Source organism: Ambystoma mexicanum, chromosome 7q (assembly GCF_040938575.1).
Source record: "Ambystoma mexicanum isolate Mex_15411 chromosome 7q, UKY_AmexF1_1, whole genome shotgun sequence".
Taxonomy (NCBI): Eukaryota; Metazoa; Chordata; class Amphibia; order Caudata; family Ambystomatidae; genus Ambystoma; species Ambystoma mexicanum.
The window spans coordinates 88,192,745-88,213,391 of NC_090941.1; the positions used below are offsets into that span (position 1 = coordinate 88,192,745).

A 20,647-nucleotide genomic window follows, 5' to 3' on the forward strand; every position below is an offset into this window, starting at 1 on the left:
CACGCTGAACGAGAGGCATGGGAAGACTGAAGGTAATCATTACATGTTGCAGTTTACTTGTCTCAGTGGAAATTGGGAAACAAACTTAAAACCACGGCTAATATCCATGAAAGTTGTAATCCAAGAGAAAAGGTTAATGTAAAGTGGGACAATAATAAGAAAGAGAGCCAGCGCATGAAAATACCTTCAGGAAATAAGAAAATAACTTGCTATCATGAACATAAGTACTGTAGTGTCAAAGAGAAAGAAAGATATTGGGCCTCATTACGAGGAGCGCGGTAAAAACGGGGTCATTACTGGCATGGAGGTAATAGCTTGTCCGTGCTTGCACGACGCCGCAAATAGTGGGTAATTACGAGTGCACGAACATGCGCGAACCCCCATGCCGGTAATGGCCATACCGGCATGCCGCTTAAGGCCCTCCAACCCCCCGATAGCAACATCACGGGACCTGCCGATACCGCCTCCGCCTAGCAGGCAACCCTTAATACCGACCCGGTAATAACAACATGCTAATACCGGGCTCGTAATACCAGACCCGGAAGTAACGTCATCGTGTCAGAATAGGAAATGCTGTGGAGGCCATCTTTACAAACACAATCCATTGCCATCCTCCCAAACCACCAGTTGCATTCAGGAGAGACCAGTGGCAATTCCTTCACCATGTCGAAAGCTACCCGTAAAACAACCTCCCACCTGCGCAAAAAGCGTTTCTCAGACGCAGAACTTAATATGCTGGCAAACACCCTTGCCGCACATGCTGACAAGATAAATCAGCAGAACCTGAAGGGTGAGGTGCAGCAGCGCAAAAAGGAGAGCTGGGAGGAGGTAGCCTGCAAGGTCTCGGCTGTCGGAACCATCCCACGGACAGTGAAGAATTGCAAAAAGAGGTGGGATGACCTCCGCCTCAGGGTTCGTAATATACTGGCAAGCAACAGGATTGAGACCATGGCTACAGGCGGGGGTCCCCACTCTCCTGCCAAACTGACCAGCTGGGAGGAGACGGCAAGCACGTTCATCCAGATGGAGTCCATCTAGGGATTTGGGGAGATGGAGACGGGTGCGGGAACATCTGCAGATGGAGGTGAGTGACCCTGCAGATCCCTGTAGGGGAAACCATGACGTAGCACAAGTGATGTGGAAGAGAGTCTAGGCAAGGCAATGCATGTCCCAACACACACATTAACATATTCTTGTCCAGATGGAGGGCCAAAGACTGCCACAATGAAATGCATGCTGAGTGCAAATCCCATTACCAACACACAGCCAACACACATGGACCGTGCCCATGTAATACAACATACAAACCCCAATCCAACAGCATGCCACCTGCCATGCAGCAAACGCCAAAATGCCCCCTGCATACAACCCTGTGTGACACATGTGTAAAATTTGAATGCATGATAAATGAAATACTCCTCAGCACCATATAATGCATCTAGCATGTAACACCATCACTGATGCCCTGCATCTCTTCTACCTCCCCAGGCACCGATGAAGAAGATGCCAGCCAGGATCCCACCACAAGGGCATCCACGTACCGGCCACAACGGCCAGCGAAAACACCACCTCCGGGGCAGCCTCGCAGCCCACACCAACACCCAGTGCGCCAGACACCGTGGACACTGAGCTGCCTACACCTACACCAGTGGAAGGCAAGGCCGTAGACCCACTGACCAACACCGATGATGCAGAGGAGGAGGATGTGGACCCGGAAGTACTGAGACATGTGGCATGTCCACACTCCCCAAGCCCCGTGCCCACCCCCACCCCACATTCAGCCCTTACCCACCTGCAGCAGTGCGGATCCCTGCCTGCACGATTCAAACCTAAGCAGCATTCATGAGAACAGCACTGCCATTGCAGGCCCCGTCACAGCACCCTCGACCACTGCTGCTCCCACCATCAGCCTTGATGCATGGCTGGCAAGGATGGAGGCCAGACAGGACTCTATGTTGGACCTGCTCCGGCAATATGTTGTAGATGGGGAGGACACGAGGCGTGGGATAGCCCAGGCCATAGCGGGGACCACAGCCGCCATAGCGGGGACCACAGCCGCCATAGCCGCCAACACAGCCGCCATAGCCGCCAACACAGCCGCCGTCAATACCTCGGCATTGTTGATGAGAGACTGTCTGGGGGCCATCACGCAGGTCCTCACATCCATCCTGATGCACATGCAGCAGCCACAACCCACACCAGGCGTGCAAATGACAACAGCTTCCTCCCCATCCACCACACCCGCTTCCTCTGCCCCCACTTCCTCTGGACCCTCCAGCCCTGTGCGTCAACCACAGCGGAGTGTGAGGCACACTGAAATGCCGCCCCCAGACAGCAAGAAGTCCCTGAAATAGTGTGGGAGAACTATGGGAGTGGGTCAGATGGTGTTGGTGGTGAATGGGGATGTTAGGGGGAGTACATTGGGGCTTCTGGGAGTTCACTGGGGGGTTTTGGGAGTACATTGGGGGTTCTGGGAGTTCACTGGGGGGTTTTGGGAGTACATTGGTGGTTCTGGGAGTTCACTGGGTGGTTTTGGGAGTTCACTGGGGGTTTGGGGGTCAGGGGGGTTGCATTTATTTCAGTTGATAACAATACACCCGTTGTGTTAAAAAAAATTAAATGGCTGGACATTCTTCTTTTCGTGTGTATCAATTTAATGTATGACGGTGTACAGTGGCCAACTCCCCACATTCCCTGTGTGCATGTCCACATGGACACAGTGTACAATGTGTCAATGACACATATCTATCAAGGTCCCTGTGGGTCAGAAGTATTTGTCAATTAGTGATTGGCGTACTGCACGGCCATCATGTGCATCACGTACTTGCAGGGGTGCTGCTTCCCCTCCATCTTCATCCTCATTATCCTCACCCGGTGCATGCATGTCAATGTCAGGTGGCAGTGGTACATTTCTCTGGACGCACATGTTGTGCAGCATGACACAGGCCATGGTGATCTTTGCTACCTTCTCAGGCGCATAGAGGTGTGCTCCACCAGATCTGCTTAGGCAGCGGAACCGTGCCTTCAACAGGCCAAACGTCTGCTCAATCACTACACGGGTATGGGTATGTACCCAATTGTACTCCTCCTCATGGCTGTTCCACGGGTTCCGCACAGGGGTAAGTAGCCACCGCTTCAAGGGATATCCTCCATCACCTGCAAGCGAATAGAGATAGGTCTAGGTGAGTCACTCTGAGCTGCCACCTTCAGGATACACAATCATGGCCGCAGCTATTTGCTGTCGACCTGCACATGTCCCTGTAGGTATGCACGAATATTGTTTAGATGCATTCTATACTGCAATATGGTGTGGTAGTCTGGATGGCATTGTACAGATGTTGCAGGGTGAAATCATGCATGCTGATGTACTGTGGTTGTAGGACTTTGTTTTGCCTCCCATTTCTGCTGTGTATACTACACTGTGCATGGTCACATTAGCCACATTGGCAGAGTTGCAATCCTGTTCAGTCATGCATTGCTTGACATACCCATGGTGGCCAGGTTGTGCGTCTTACATGTTGTCATTGATATGCATAATTGGTCAAATGTGTGCCAGTTATGTGTCATGTTGGGGTTGGGAGGTTCCGGTCAGGAGAGTTTAACTCTGTGTGCATTCTCCACTCACCGTTGATTCCCACCCAGGTGGAGTATGCATCCGCCCCCTTTCCCACCCAGGTAAAGTATGCATCCCCCCTCTTTCCCACCCAGGTGGAGTATGCACCCCCCCTTTCCCACCCGGGTGGAGTATGCATCCCCCCCCTTTCCTACCCATGTGGAGTGTGCATCCCAACACATCACTGCCCCAAAGCACTGCCATGGGCCAGTTAGGCAACTCACTAAGCAGCCAGGCACGTGGTCCAGCATGTCGCTCCATGTGACGGGGTAGTGTGGAGTTGCGCAGCACCATGGCATCATGTGTTGATATGGGAAATCGGGCGCAGCAATGCTTGATGATCTTGCTGGAGTCACATACCATCTGCACATTGATGGAGTGGTATTGCTTGCGATTGCGGTACACCACCTCTATGGCATGGGGGACTACCATTTCCACATGGGTGCAGTCCAGGGCACAAACACAATTGGGCATGCCTGCCAGTGCATGGAAGCCTACTTTGGAGTCGGCTATCTCCTGGGCAGTCCGTGGTAGGGATATGTGGGTGCTAGCGTGCTTCAGGAGGGCATCCAGCACTTGGTTCAGCATGCGTGAAAATCGTGGTGTGTGAAATGCCATGCAGCTGCCCCACTGTGTGCTGGTAGGTGCCTGTGGCCAGGAAGTGGAGCACAGACACCACCTTTAGTAGCGGGGGGATGGCAGTGCGTATTTCTATGAGACTGGCAATGTCGTTGCCTATCATGTCCACTATGGTGGTGATGGTGTCCCGGTCCAACTGGTACAGGGTATGGATCTGGTCAGGGGTTAGATTGAATGGACTCGGTCTGATGCGAGGGATTGGTGGCTGCCTACGAGGTGCTACTGGCTGCACTGGTGGTAATTGCTGGGCCTGTCTCGCCCTCCTTCTCCTCCTGCATCTCCTCTGTGCTGCCTGTTGCTGCTGCTGTAGTTGTTGTTGTAGTAGTTGCTGTTGTTACTGTAGTTGTAGCAGTATAGGCATGTCCTCCAGCGCCATGATTGCAACAGCTAGTGGTATCATTTTGTTGTAGGAAGGGGTGTGGTGTATGGGTGTACTCCTTTTATACTGGGCCAGGCTCCACTGAGTCCACCTGTGGTGATTGTGTGCACCTGTGGCAGATGGCTTGACTGCTGTTTATGGGTGGTCCGCGATGCCTGTATTGCCGCCATCGTGCAGGCCCTGATTACCGCTTTCGGGATGCCGATATTTGCATGTCCGCATGGGTTGTGATGTCCTCCTATTACCGGCATGCCAGTATTTACTCCCCAAAGGGGAGCGTGTACACGCCCATGCCAGTATGAGGGGGCATGGTACGGGCGGTGCCGGTATTGGCGGGTTGTCGGTTGTAATTCACCGGACCCGTTAACAATGCCGGTATTACCATTCTGCCTTCCTTTTTTCATTACCTCCATTCTCGTAATGAGGCCCATTGTCAAGAACCTATACCTGTAACCCAGATACAGAATCAAAAGACTCAAGAGAATTGGAATTGTTATAAAGTAAGCGAAAAGATCATATTCGGTCAAAAGGACCAGCTAATTTTTCTACTGATAAGAAACAGCCTAAAGGGAATCCAAGTGAAGAAAGGAAAATCATGTTTTCCCTTTGGGAATTGAATAGATTTATACAAAAGGTCACAAGAGACCATCTGCAAGGTGGATACTAAAGACTTTTACTCTAAGTACTTTAGGAGAAGGGAGTCATTTTTCTACCTTAAATTAGTTTTTCTAGTGGTAGGGTCAGGTAGGGTTGTTTTGGACAGAAGGCACATTTTCATTGGACATTTACTACTGACAGAAGAGCACCTTAGTTAGTAAGAGAGGCAGGGACCATCCACAGACAAAGGGAAAGTTAAGCCTTATATTCTTTATTCTTAATGTAATAAAATATTGAAGAACATGTTTTAGAGTTTGCATCCTTCTTCTGAACCGTCATACAAGTTAAAGACTAAAATAAGTGTTAAATCACTTTTTTATACAATTTATTCCCACAACATAAGTTGACAGCAACAACTTTACTTTTCCCAAGCCCATCGCTCTAGCCCACCCAAAAACCCACAACAGGTGCTGGTACATATGCAGATGTTATATGAATTCAAGCAGAATACAAGGAGAAAGAAAACAAGACATGTATGGTTGTGCCCATTGAGCATCCTTTGTTATGTATGAGACCGGGGGGATCATACCAGTCGGTCAATATTGCAGGTAACACTGATAGCGTTTACGCTTTACCTTGTGATAGCCCGATCATTCCAGTTCATCCTCAGTAATTCACAGTAAGGTAGGGTCATCGCTTCTAAGGATATATGACCGAAAGGGATCCCAGAAGTCAACTGGTCTGACCTCGGCAGGGAGAGAGGAGAAATATGTGGATTCTCTGCATTCGCTGATTTTCAGCATATCAATCCACTCTTTTTAACGAAGGACGTCTTGCTCTTTTCCATGTTTTAGCTATTAAAGCACTAGCTACCACTGAGGCCATGGCTAAATGTTTCCTTTCCGCTTTAGAGGGGACATAAAAAAATGCTAATAGCCAAGCCACAGGGGAATCTCGTGGACAGTCGGGGACCGTTTTGCCCATGGGTCCATACACACCCTGCCAAAAGGTCTGTATATGAAAACAATTCCAAACCATATGCATATAGTTAGCTGGGTCAAATTGACACTGTGGCCAGGTAGCTGTTCCCTCAGGGTAGTATTTATGAAGTTGTGCAGGGGAGTGATAGGACTGATGCAGGAATGTAAACTGTATAAGGCAGAAACTGGAGTTAAGGGATATCTTCTGGGTCATTCTACAGATTACCTGCCATTGGGACTCTGACGGGGCATATCCAACACCCTTTTCCACATGGCCTTAAATAACACTTTGGGGACAGGGCAAAGAGATTTGATAAATTTATATAGAGCCGAAACCAGGCCGGTGAGTTTGGGAAGATTGGTCACAAACTGGGCCGATAGGGAAGGGACGGGAGCCAATGGTAATTCATCCCACAACCCACGAAGAGTCTCTCGCAGCCTAAAATGTAGCAGCATATAAACAGCATTCCAGGGACCTCGGCTCTTAAGGGAGTCCCATTGAATAAACTTGCCTTCCTGTACCATATCCCCCAAGAAGTGGACATCCAATTTCTCAAATTGTGTTCTAAAAACCCCTTCATGAGTGAGAGGAATTCAATGAACTGAGCGCTGTGCAAAGTCAGCATGGTAGTTACCCCCTCTGCCAGCCCCAGAACAGGTCTAATCCCACGTGTTATATTAATAGGCTGTATCTCCCCACTGGGTATTCGTCTGGGAGTGCCTCACAACATGACTTTCAGGTTGTCTGGTCATGTAGCTGCTCTCTCGAGTTTAATGTAGAGTAGTTCCATGGAGGGGTGCTACTACCAAATGGCATAATTAATTTGAGAGGCGAGAAAGTACACAAATAGATCTGGATAGTCCAGGCCCCCAGCATCATATGGTAGCTTCAGGTTGTCCAGTGCGATCCTTGCTTGTCCTCCCGCCCATACCAGTTTAGACAACAATGACAGAGCACGCTTCCAGAACCAAGAAGGTGGGATCAGTGGAACATTGTTAAAGATATAGAGCATCTTCCGGACAACAACCATCTTGGCAAAGGCGAGACGTGCAGCCTAGGAAAGTGGGAGGTGGATCCAGATGCCAAGCTTGTGTTGCAGCGGCTCAAGGGCGGCCAGGAAGTTATCATCAAAAATCTTAGATGGAGAGGTGGATACTACAATACCCAGATATCCCATTCCTTCAGGGCACCAGCAAAAATCTGCAGCAATATCCATTGGATGTACTGTTGAGGTAAGGGGCAGAATTTTCAATTTTGACCAGTTACTATGTAATCCCGAGAATACACCAAATAATGATATTTCCTGTACTAATGGCTGCAGATTGTGTTTGTAGTTCTAGCCATATAGTAGCATATCATCCGCATAGAGGGAGGTGGTTGAGATATGAGTACATCTTAACCCCGCTATGAGAGTGAAATTCCCATATAACGCATGCGAGGGGTTCAACCGTTAAGGCAAAAAGGATGGGAGAGAGGAAGCACTCCTGTCTCGTACCTCTGGAGGGAAAAATGCTGTCAGAGGTCAGCTGGTTTGTGAATATCATGGCCCATGGGGCTGTGTACAACAGCCGGATCCATTGAATATAGTGAAGACTTAAACCAGGTCTGCATAGGATTTCAAATCGAAAAGGCCATTCAACTGAATCAAAGGCCTTTTCAGGATCAGGGGCTGCTACTTCAATGGGGACCTCATCCTTAATATTATATATCAAAGAGAAAAGCTGCCTCAAATTGCTTTGCATGGATTTGCCTGGGATAAACCCTGCCTGGTCAGGGAGAACTAAAGCACTCATATGAGGAAGGAGTATATAAACTAGTAGTTTAGCCAGAATTTTAAAATGCATGTTGATGAGCGATAGGGGCCTATATGAAACACAGCAGCAAGGGTCCTTATTAGATTTTAACAGGAGTGTGACGATTGCCATCCTGGTGGATTCAGGGAGGAGGCCAGTGGTTATGGAGAATTCATACATACGACAAAGGTGTGGAGCAAGGATGTTGGCATATTCCTGGTAGATTTCCGCGGCAATACAGTTCTGGCAGGGGGCCTTGCCACTAGGGAGATCTTGAATGACCTTACAGATCTCCTCCTCAGAGGGGGGCACGTTCAGCAGATCTGCCTGAGAGGGGTCCAACCATCCCAGGGACACCCGGTCTAGGTACGATTTGATCTCCTCGGGTGATATTGTTAATTGGGATGAGTACAGCTGACTATAATAGTCTCGGAATACCTTATTGATGTCATTGGAATCACGTACTGTGTTGCCGCTTGGGACATCAACCTCCAATATCCCTCCATGACACCTGTCTCTGCGGATCGCTCCGGAAAGGGTACAGCTGGATCTACCATGCTCTGCGTATTTTGTTGCTAGAACCAGGTCACCCAGATATCTGTCCTCTCTACTCGCCGTCTCCAAGTGCCTGAGTCTTTTGCCAGCCAGTAACATCTCAACCTGCGGGTCCCCACCCAGTGTCTTTTTATGTTAAAGTTCTTTCATTTCCTTTTTTAGGCGATGCAGGGTTGACCTCAGGGATTTAAGGACAGCGCCCTCCCTGGAAATACAACAACCCCTTATGAAAACCTTGAAGGCCTCCCAAATTGTTCTATAACCAGGGACTGAGTCTACGTTGGTGCAAAAGTATTCAAGAATATCCCTGTGTATACCCTCCTGAAACACTGCGTCCTCAAGGACACAAGGGCGTAAATGCCAAAGCAGGGAGTGTGGTGCGGCATTCGGAATGGAGATGGAAATCAAGATCGGGGAATGGTCAGAGGAAGTCCTTGGTAACATTATGGTGAGTTGTGTCACACCAGCCAAATGAATAGTCATCATTATGTAGTCTATCCTGGAGGCACTATCGTGAGTTCTGAGTAAAATGAGAACTCCCTTGTGTCATTGTACATATATCTCCATATATCTACCAGCCCAAATAATTTGGCTATGTCACCCCAGGCGGTAGCCGCCTTAGGTAGTGTTGTTTGTGTTGTCACTGAACAGTCCAAATCAAGGCACATAACTAAGTTAAAGTCACCAACCCACACAACTTCATTTGAAGGGAATTTATCTATCATAGCAACACAGTTGTGAAAAAATATCCGAGCAAATCCACATATGGAGTATATATATTGATAAAAAGAAGTTTCAACCCAAGACATTCACCTGCAAGAACGATGTAGCATCCCTCCATATCACATATGTTATCATGCATGTGAAATTTCAATGACTGATGTATGTAAATTGCGACTTCTGTAGATTGTGACGAGTAGGAAAACCCATATCTATGTACTCTGCAGCCCTTGGCCAATGGGAGCGTTCCATCCCCAGAGAGGTGCGTCTCTTGTAAGCACAGCACATTAACCTTATGCATCTTGGCGTGGTAAATCACCAATTGAGATCTTTCACGTTGGTGACCCCCCTGGATATTCCAAGACATTACATTTAGTGATTCAACCCCCCATAGTTATATGGATAGAGGACAGGTGGTGAGGTACAGCTCGGGAGCCCAGAGATAGAACTAATGTCCTTCTATCGTGAAGCAGACTAGACCCCTTTCAAAATTATAATTGTAAGAAAATGTATGGGAAGCAGAGAGATTGGTGGGGCAAAGCACAACAATTTGAAAGATGACAAACGTGGCACCAGGCCCCTGATGAGGACAGGTAGCAATGCAAAAGGAGGAGCAAGTGTATGAGTCGGTGATGAGGGTCCCCCTGGGCAACGTTGGGGTCAGGTAGCTCAGAGACAAAGCAGTCAGCAGATGCAGGACTGGTGAAAAACCAGTCTTTCCCATCGTTGACTACTCAGAGCTTAGCAGGGAACAGAATAGCATATCAGGCATTTTTCTCCCTGAACTTAGCCTGAAACAACTTTCTCTGATCCTGAACCTGTGGTCTGAAGTCTGGGAACAGTTGGATGATTGAAGAGCCATATCTTAATTCCCCTTTGTCCCTCGCAGTTTTGAGAAGAGTGTCTCTGTCCCTATAATTGAGTATCCCTGCGATGATGGGTCTTTCCGGTGCACCTGGGGGTGTCTTTGGGGCGAGGGAGCGATCCACCCTTTTGACTAGGAACATATTAGACATCGGAGGAGTATTTCCATTAAGAGTTTTTCCACAAACACTTCCATGATGTCAATCTGAGTAGATTCGTAAACCCCCACAATGCGGACATTGTTCCTGTGCAATCCCCTCTATAAATCATCGTTCTTGGCATCCACACGCCTCACTGATTGTTGTAAGGATACCACCTCTACTATGTCCTTGCTGTTTCCAATACGCTGCTCAGCTGCTGTCATGCAGCCACATAGCTTGTCAATCTGTATAGCTGAAGTTTCCACATTCAATGTTAGCATATCCATTTTGGAACCAAGATTGTCTGTGATGTTTTTCAGAGTAAGCAGAGTCTGATTCAGAGTGTTTAAATCGATAGCAGCAGAGTTTGAGGCTGCAGCGGGTGGAGGGGAGGGCTGGTCCTTGTGTGCAAATTGGTCAATTTTCGCGTGCTTCTTGTCTTTCCCCATTTTGATGAATGGAAAGCAAACAGTGGAGGACAGTAGACAGCTGGAGCCTCAGAGCCAGGTGCTGCACCACATCAGAATGCTGGCAAAGGCAGGAGCAAGCCAGGGGGATGCAGTGCCTATCCCAGTGCCACCAGCAACACCTCCAAACTGGGCCGCAACAACATCAGGTCCCAGGAGCTGGGCTTCTGGTGACTGGGGCACCCAATGTGGGGATCTGGCACCCCAGGTCATGGTGGAGCATCCGCTATCTACAGCTAGACAAGGGCGATTCACCCAAGCAAGATGTACAGGAAGATGGAGTGCCATCCCTGTTCTGCCGAAATTGCGCCAATCCTGTGTTTGTAGCCCCACGGGTTGCCAGGTTCCAAGGGCTGATGTCTGGCATGCGCTCTTGCCACACAAGGATCACTGCGTCGCGTTGCAGGCCGAAAAGTAAATATTATGGGGGAGGAACACATGGCCTGAGGCAGCAGCAGAGCCAGGGTTGGTGGGTGGACATATGCGGCGTTCTGTATGAGAGCACAGATCCCAGTAGCCCCACTGAGCCCTAGTCAGGCCTGAAGCTGGGCGGCAAGCAGCCCTGGACAGGTACCCCTGGGAGGATCACCAACGGGACTTGCAGGGGTACTGGCTCAGCACCGATGACTAATACTCACTCACCCGGGAGGTTGGGAAACGAGCTGTGCCGTGCAGGAGTGCACTCAGGATCAGAGCCTCCAAGGCAGGTAGCAGAGCTCCACGAACGTCCCGTGCCCTCTCCAGTCAGGACGAAAAATGGAGATGGGCCACCGGGCCTGGAGTGAAATCTGCAGGGCTCAAATGTAGCAGGATGTTAGCTGATCAAGCTGTGGAGGGGGTTGTCGATGCTGCTCATTGTTGTCAACGCAATGCTGGTGCTTACACCTCTTAATAGTCACGATAGAGGAGGATGATTCAGGATGTTTAACGTTGCTGGATGCGAGCTCTCTCAGGCAGCGGCCATCTTGCCGCCACGCAACAGTGCCACCGTGATCAAGCCACTTATATCAATGGCTTATTAGATGAAAAAGATTAATTTAAAAATGTAACTGAAAGAAAGTAAGGAAAACAGCTGAAAAACCCATTAAGAATGTCAATTCTTAGGCTGAATTTGACTGGTTATACCAAGATATACCAGATATTAAACAACAAGGTGCTCAGCTAGCTCAGGAAAAGGGCACTGCTGTTTAGGAAATACATAGCTGTAGTATAATAAATTTCAGGAGGCAGGAGGCTGTGTGTTGTCCAGAAGGGCTTTATTGTACAAACATAAATTGTCCTTATAAATGATGCCAGCGGTGCTGCACTGTTGGATGCCAACGTGGCCAACAACATAAGGGGCTGTAAACGTAGGGTAGGGTCGCTGGCAAGTCCTGCCGATTTCCCGTGCTCGGAGGAGCCGGGGAGACGCTCCGATCGCGTCCTCCGCTAATCCCCGTAATGCGCGCGTAGCGCGCGGGGGCGGGGCTTCGTCGGGCGCGAGATCTCGCGAGAGCGGGCGCTCTCGCGATATCTCTACACACCTCCCTTTATCAAAAGGGAAGTAGGGTCACTGTAACACAAAGTCATTGAATCTTACCGGTCTTTTGTGCTCCCTTCTGGGCCTCTCACTGGTTCCCGGGCAAGGTCCCTGCGGAACCGGTTCAGGGCTTACATAGGGTTCTTCCGGTTCACTCTCTGGTTCTTCTCTCTCTCCATCGCTTCTCCCTGGTTCTGGTTCTTCATTCCCCACATCCTCCTTTTCTGCTTCTGTGCGTGGGGTTTCTGGAGTCCTAAGTCTTTCTTGTCTGCGTTGATACAAAGCTACTCTTTCGAAGTTCCACGCGCGCCCGTCTTCTGTGCGGACATGATTTGTCCCTTTATGGGTAACTTGTATGGGTTGACTATACCGGGAACCTGTGTCTTGATCTTTCCTTGGTAGTTTGATTTTGACCCAGTCCCCCCTTTCAATGCTGGGCGCTTGCTTCGTTCTCCTTCTTCTGTCGCTCCACAGTTTCATGCGTGACTTGTTTCTTGTGATACGCCATACAACTTCTGACATGTCTACCTCTTCATCTATTCTTATTTTTGACAGCCAAGGCGGGATGAGCGTTGATGCCGCACTCCTCCCTCTCAACATTTTGAACGGGGATACATGGGTAATGCCATTCGGAGTGAGTCTATGTGCTGCTATGGCTTCCTTTGTAGTCTTGAGGGGGTCCATGCCCGAGGCCATTGCAAGTTGGATAGCCCCTTTTATGAACCTGTTCGCCCTTTCCACGAGTCCATTTGCTTGAGGGTGATACAGGGCCGCCTTCTTTTGCTTGATGTGGTTCTTTTTGAGAAACTCCTCCATGTCTTTAGAAACTAGTTGCACTCCATTGTCTGTGACTACTTCATTGGGGAGCCCTTCCCTTTGAAAAATTTCGGTGAGCACCTCTATAACCGTCTCTGTAGTTATGTTTGGAACAAACTCTGCTTCCACCCACTTGGATAGGTAGTCGACTAGTACAATTCCGTATTTGTGTTCTGCTGACATCGCTTCCAGGGGTCCGATAAAGTCTATGCCCACTTTGGACCATACTGTTTCTGGTATCTCGGTGGGTATGAGAGGTGCTTGGCGAATCTTCAATCTTTTGTCGCTGTTTAAACACTCGTGGCATCGCTCTATCATGGAGCGGATTTCTTGGTCCATGGATGGCCACCAATATGCTTCTCTGACTCTGCGGCGAGTCATCGTGTTTCCCAAGTGCCCCGCATGGGCCCTGCAGAGAATTGTGCGTCTCATTCCTGTGGGGGGTACGATTTGATCCGACTTCATGATTATCCCTTGTGTTTCGGACAACTCCTCTTGTACCTTCCAATATGGCCTCATGCCCTCAGGTAGCACCCTTTCATCTGGCCAGCCTTCTTTGATCCATTTTCGAATGGCGGACATGGTTGGGTCTTTTCCTTCTTCTTCTTGCCAGTGCTTTTCGCTGAGTTCAAGATATTCTGGCGTCCTTATGTCCGAGATGGAAGCAACAATGCACTCCCCTTGTAGAAATGGGGTAGCCCTTTCTTTGTTTTCCGGTAATCTCGACATGCAGTCAGCCTGCGAGTTTTTCCAGCCAGATATGTGGTGGATTTCAAATGTATACTCTTGTAATTTCGCGGCAATGCGAGCTAGTCTGGGAGTGGAGGCTTTGGTGCCTCCGGGACTGAGCATATGGATGAGTGGTTTGTGATCTGTCACCAGCTTGAACTTGGTGCCCCACACATAAGTCCTGAAGTGCTCCACTGCCCATGCGCATGCTAGCATCTCTTTTTCGATGGTGGAGTAGTTCTGTTCTGCTTCAGATAGCGCCTTCGATGCAAAGGCCACCACATGTTCGGTGTCACCCCTCCTCTGCGTAAGTACTGCTCCCAGTCCATATGCACTGGCATCAGTGGTGATGACTGTTTCCCACTTGGGATTGAACGGTTGAAGGCACGGGGCTTCCATAATATGTTGTTTTATGGTGTCTATCGCCGCCTTTTGGGGTTCTTGCCACAGGAATTCGGACCCCTTCTTGAGAAGATCACGTAGAGGTGACGTGGTTTCAGAAAATTTGGGTATGAATTTTGCGTAATATTCTGCTAAGCCTAAAAATGATCTCACCTCTTCCTTGTTGGTGGGATTGGGTGCTTTGATGATGGCTTGCATCAGGTTCTGTTTGGGGCTGATGCCCTTTTCTGAAATTTTGTATCCCAGGTACTCGACTTCTTTTACTCCAAACGAACATTTTTCGTATCGTAGGCGGACTCCCGCGTCTTGTAACTTGTTGAGCACTAGTTTGAGAGTGGCATCATGTGTCGGTTTATCACCTGCATAAACTAATATGTCATCCTGGAAGTAAACTACATTTTTGACCTTTCGAAGGAGGGCATCCATCATGCGCTGAAACGCTGAGGCAGCTGATGATAATCCGAAGGGCATTTTGGTAAATTGGAATGTGCCAAACGGGGTGATGAATGCCGTGAGAGGTTTTGATTCTTCATGGAGCTGGATTTGGTGATATGCATTTCGCATATCTAGTTTTGAGAAGATTTTGGCCTCTTTCATTAAAAGTATGAGTTCATTTATGCTTGGAAGCGGATAATTGTCTGTGACGACTTCCAGGTTTAAGCTACGCAGGTCTATACATACTCTTAATTCTTGCGAATGGGGTTTCTTTATGAGAACGACTGGGCTCAGCCATTCGGACGCTTCAATCTCTTCTATCACCCCTTCATTCTTCATCTTGTCCAATTGTTGTTTGAGGGTGTCCCTCGCTGTGGCTGGTACTGGTCTCACTCGGTGCTTGACAGGAATGGCATTCCTTTTGAGGACAATTTTGTGTAGAAAACCTTTGATGTGACCCGGCTCCTCCGAGAAAAGTGCTGGGTAATCGCTCTTGACTACGGTTTCACTCCTCGCACCTATGGATAGGACTTGCTCTTCCGTGCTGGGGTCAAGTCTGATCTTTAATTTGTCTTGGTCATCCCAACCTAGCACTGGAGGCCCTTCGTGGCTGAAGTATATTCTGGTGTAAGTTTCCCTCCCTTTAAATTCGACTTTTCCGTTGATGTACCCTAGTAGTTCAACCGATGCTCCACCGAAAACCGTCGGCTTGTGTTTCGTGGTGAGTACTTTTACTTTTTCTTTCCCGAGCATATCTTTGTATGTTTGTAGGGGTAAGATGGTAAGGTCAGAGCCGGAGTCTGCCATGACCCTTGTCTCTCTGCCGTCGATCTTGATCATGCAGTGTGGCTTTTCTCTCCTGGCTCGTGTACAGTTCACCATGATTACGGTGGGCCTTCCTTCTTCCTCCGACGAGGAATCCCTTTCTGCCACGCGTTCTGAGGTCAGACTTGTGACTTTCTTGTTTCGCCATCTGCACACTATTGAGAAATGCCCTATGCGTTTGCATACTGTGCATTCTTTGTCTCTGGCTGGGCACTCTCTGTCGAACGCTAGGTGCTTTGTGCTGGTGCACCTATGGCACTTGAGGGGTTCTTTCTTGTTGGCTCTCCCTTCTCTTGAATCTGGAATGAACTTTTCTTTTCTGGGACGGAACCCTACTGCTTGTACCTCAGGGGAACTTTGGGTACCTGCAAACTCTTTTCTTCTTCCTGCCGTTTCTTCCACAGCTCTAGCTATTTCCACTGCCTTCTCCAACTGTACTTCTTTTTCCATGATATATTTGTCTTGGACCTTCCGGCTGTTGGTGTGGACTATTAACATGTCGCATATCCGGTTCTCTGCATTGGTGCCGAAGTTGCACAAAGCTGCCAGTTCTCTCAATTTCGTGATATAGTCGTCGACAGGTTCTGACGGTTCTTGTTTCCGCGTGTAAAACCGAATCCTGTGGAGCACTGTGTTTTCCTTACTGGCAAACCTCTTTTCTATTCTTCTGACTGCCTCCTTGAACACGTCATCATCGGCGTCTTCTACCGCAATCAAAGCCAGGCCCTCGAATATTCTTTGTCCTTCCACCCCTAGGGCGTTTAATAGCATGGCTCTGCGTCTTGCCGCCGTGAATCCTGCTCCCCCCATTGCCTCCACATACGTTGTAAACAGGGGCTGCCATTGTGGCCACGGTATAGCAGGCCTACCTGGCGTCTGTAAAAAGGGTGGGGGCGGTGTTGCTCCCTGCATGCTTCTGCGCGGTTCCTGGAGGTGGTCCTCGTCGCCAATTTATGTAGTATAATAAATTTCAGGAGGCAGGAGGCTGTGTGTTGTCCAGAAGGGCTTTATTGTACAAACATAAATTGTCCTTATAAATGATGCCAGCGGTGCTGCACTGTTGGATGCCAACGTGGCCAACAACATAAGGGGCTGTAAACGTAGGGTAGGGTCGCTGGCAAGTCCTGCCGATTTCCCGTGCTCGGAGGAGCCGGGGAGACGCTCCGATCGCGTCCTCCGCTAATCCCCGTAATGCGCGCGTAGCGCGCGGGGGCGGGGCTTCGTCGGGCGCGAGATCTCGCGAGAGCGGGCGCTCTCGCGATATCTCTACAATAGCTCACCTTAGAGTTGACAAATGTACAGACAAAGGTGATCAGAGTAAGTTGACTTCACGAGAGCTAATACAAAGAATAGAAGAGAAAGTGAGACAGAATTCAGAAATATTAATGAAGGATCTTAATGCAATGTCACAGATTAAGCACTTGAAGAAAGAATTAGCTAGCTGGAAGTCCAAAAACTAGAAGTTGGTTGAAGAAATACATGCTTATCAGAAATAAAAAGATTCCTTGCAAAAGGAGTTGCAAAACACAATAGAAAAATCAGATTCCCTAATAAGAGCATTCAGCACCAGTCAGGATAGTCTGAGTGATTCTAAGGAACAAGTGGCACAGTGTAAGCAGCAAATGATAACTGAGATGGACCATAATGCAAGATTGTGACAAGAACTTGTAACTTGAGTTTGAAATCACAAGCAAAAGTTCACTGCCAAGTAGGTTTAACGGAAGTAGAGAGATTCTCTCCTATTCCTGAGAGCTCTCTACTGCCAAGACCGCCCCAGCAACATGCTGATGATTCAGACACACCTAGCCATCGTCAGGAAATAGGGGGTGTAAAATATGTCCCCTTCCCGAACTCACACAGATTATGAGGATATCCCTGAATCCCTTGGTAGATGAGGAAATGCAGATTCTGAGTTACAATTTGAGGAGATGCAATGCTGACCAACCTCTCAGAAAAGATTTGAGACCCATAACAGAGAAGATCAATGGGAAAGAGAGAAAAGAGAGGACCCCCCATACCGTACATATAGGAAAGCTCCCTACAGTAATTATAACAGGGTGGCAAATCGGGAAAGCAGGATGAAGGGTTCAAGTAGCACCTCTGACTCTTATGAGGGAAGTTGGACCCAAGTAAGAAGAAGTGAAAAAAGAAAACAACAATCACTATTTATGAAAGACCAAATCAAACAGATTAAAGAGATAAAATGTTTCATGGCCCCTTATCATAAAATGCAAAGATATTCTGTTTTGGAACATCTAGAATGCTATGAACAGATGATGGCATCATTTGCATTGAAGAAAGGTCAAAACAACATTGAACATTGAATTCATACAATTAACATTTCTGCCTGAGTTTTCTACTTTCTGGAAGACCAACATCATAAACAATGTTTCTGTTACAAGGCAGCCAATTGGAAAAAGTGTTCATCTCATAGAACACCCTAAGAAGGCAGCAAGCCAGCCTATAACTTAATGTGCACTGAGAATTAATCTCATAGGGAGTTTCCTCAAGTAATCAAAAGTGACATTGACCAAAGTCGATACTTCAAAATTAAATTTTTGCAAGCCATTCCGAAAAATGTAGTGACTCTATTAGTTCTTAATTTCAAGGACTTGAGGTCCCTTAAATGGATCATTACCCAAGCTACAATAATCTAGGGATTACAGAACAAAAGATAAAAAGCCCCAAAACAAGGCATGCTCCAGTCGCCATTACGGTAGCTGAGGTGAAGATAACTCCTCATTTGGATTTAGAGACTTTTTTATCTACTGTTTAGAAACTATGTTGGCAGAGAAGACCCTCTGTTGAAATTCACCTGGCATGCAAAATACCCAGACCACAAAAACAAAGATGTCCATTAGCCTTCAGCAATTAGGTTCTAGGCCTATACTGGGCATTCAAATATGTACCTCTATCAGGCAGAAGTAGCTTAAACCCCAGCTTCAGATTCCAAGGGAAGTACAAGTCAGAATGTTTTAAGGGAGAAAAGCCAATCACCACCTCCTAAAACCAATTACTAAGAACATTATCCTCATCATCTTCCTAGGTTACAGGATAACAGAACCCAGTACCAGGCTCAGTGGAGACCAAGTAACACGTATAACAACATTTATGAAAGTTACCAAAACTACTCTCCTGATAGTTAACCTTCTTCAGAAGATTAGAGATATGATCAAAGACCACACCGCAGTTCAGAGATTTGAGAAAAATGTTCACAACTTGATTGACAAGTCAAACATTTGAAGTCCAATCATGGAAACCCAACAGGGAAATCCATATTCTAATGCTCACAGAAACCTTGACCAAAACGAGTCGACAGTTGAGCATGCGCGATGACAAGAGGAAATTGTTCCAATTATAAATACACAAGTAGAAGAGGAAGCGGGATGTGGTAGGAAATATAGGCTAAGTCTTAGAAGAAGCTTTTTTTTATGTCCCACAAAAATAGACCTGAGTTTGCTTAAAAATTGGATGAGGCCGAGGACGAACCCTCTTTATTCATTAGGATGAAATCAAATAAAAATCAGTAAAATTTAATGTGGAGAACAGTGTGACAATTATATTTGAAAAAGAGGAGAACATTTCCTCTTTCCCAAGTGTAGTGTCTACAACAAAAGAACAGAGAATCTTGGTTACGAGAAAGACAATAGATAACCTGAAAGGAAAGAATTACATTAGCCAAGAAGCTCAGTGATTCAAGAAGAACAAAATATAACAATTCGAATGAGGTACACGAACTAAAGGACTTTCCTACACTTTCCTAAATTATTCTAAGGATTGTACTCTGAACAGACGTGGTGACCTGGAATCCAAGCAAGGTGGGGGTGAGGGCTAGTCCCTGGCCCAGTTTTGATCTTAAAATGTATTTTCATTCCTACTGAGTCCTTGACCTACCGAATGGAACTTGAGCTTGCTTGTGAAACCCCAAACATCAGCAAAGCACAAACAGAATTACCCTCCAACACACGTTCTTTGTAATTTACCAATACACTGACATGCTATCCACGGCATTGCTCTTTTGAGGACCAAGGTCAGCCGATGGATGCATCAGGAAATACAATCAGTAGTTTAGCTACATAAGAAATGTGATTAGAATGTATATTATTCCCTTTTCAGGTAAATGAAGAGAAAGATCAGTTCTCTCCTAAGTGTGCTTAGCTAAAAAAAGAAGCTTCGCCAGCTTCTGCATTGGTTATGCAATTACAGAAGGATCAAAAGATACCCCCATTTAATCTAACTGATAAACAGGAAGCTGGACTGCAATGGAACCAAAGCACCTGATTCACCTAGCAGGTGAATGTTGTAGATCAAATTTGGAAACAAAATAATCTTAATTGCTGGGTTGTAAGCAATGTTATTTCTGAATATTACATCAATAATGACATATTGCATCAATTCACAATTCACTAATATGTGTTGTATTAATAATACAATCTGGTTTAGAATCGAGGGACATCCAATGCATGCCAGTCCTCTTGAAAGAGCATTTAGGTCAGCTGAATTTGGTGCCTCATGCTGCTGAAGTTCAAAGAAGTACTATCCCTGGGACTACTCAACAATTCATTTTGAAAATAAAGATCAGAAAAGGCCAAACCTTATTTAATAAAGACGCTTTGATTAATTTAAATAATATTCTTTAGCAACAATGACTGTTTCTAAACCCAACTCCATTAGTAGATCTCAAAGATGATACCATTGAAATATTTTTTCACAATAGTGGTCCTCAAAGCATCACTTTATCTCAAGATACCTCCATTGGAATGGATGTTGATTTAAGACACTTTTAAATGGATTTAGCAAACCTCATCACTCGCCCTATACCTGAAGATTTGTATAACAATACTGACAGTAGCAGACCAGAAACTTTATAAACTCGACAAGGGGAGAATTATATGGTACTTCTTGTGGCATCATAGAATCTGTGTGCATAAATGTAGAAGGGTTTTTAAATCCTGCTACATTCTGTTCTTCAATAAATTCCCTATCCATGTAATAGGATGTAAGTCTAATGTTTCTGATAAATTGTCTCAGTCAATGTCAATCTGGGTATTTGGCAGAGGTTGGCAAAGGATAAACCCTTTGTTAGTAAAGTTTGCATAGGCCTAGTAGGTTCCATAGTGGTGTACTGCAGGGTTGCCTTGAAACTCACTAGTAAAAATTGCAAAAGTAATTT

The 20,647-nt window shown here is 47.0% G+C and overlaps 1 pseudogene; it reads right to left on the minus strand.

The window, feature by feature from the left end:
• Positions 1–20,647, minus strand: part of LOC138528800 (steryl-sulfatase-like) — a 2,216,653-nt pseudogene that overhangs the window by 1,254,326 nt on the left and 941,680 nt on the right.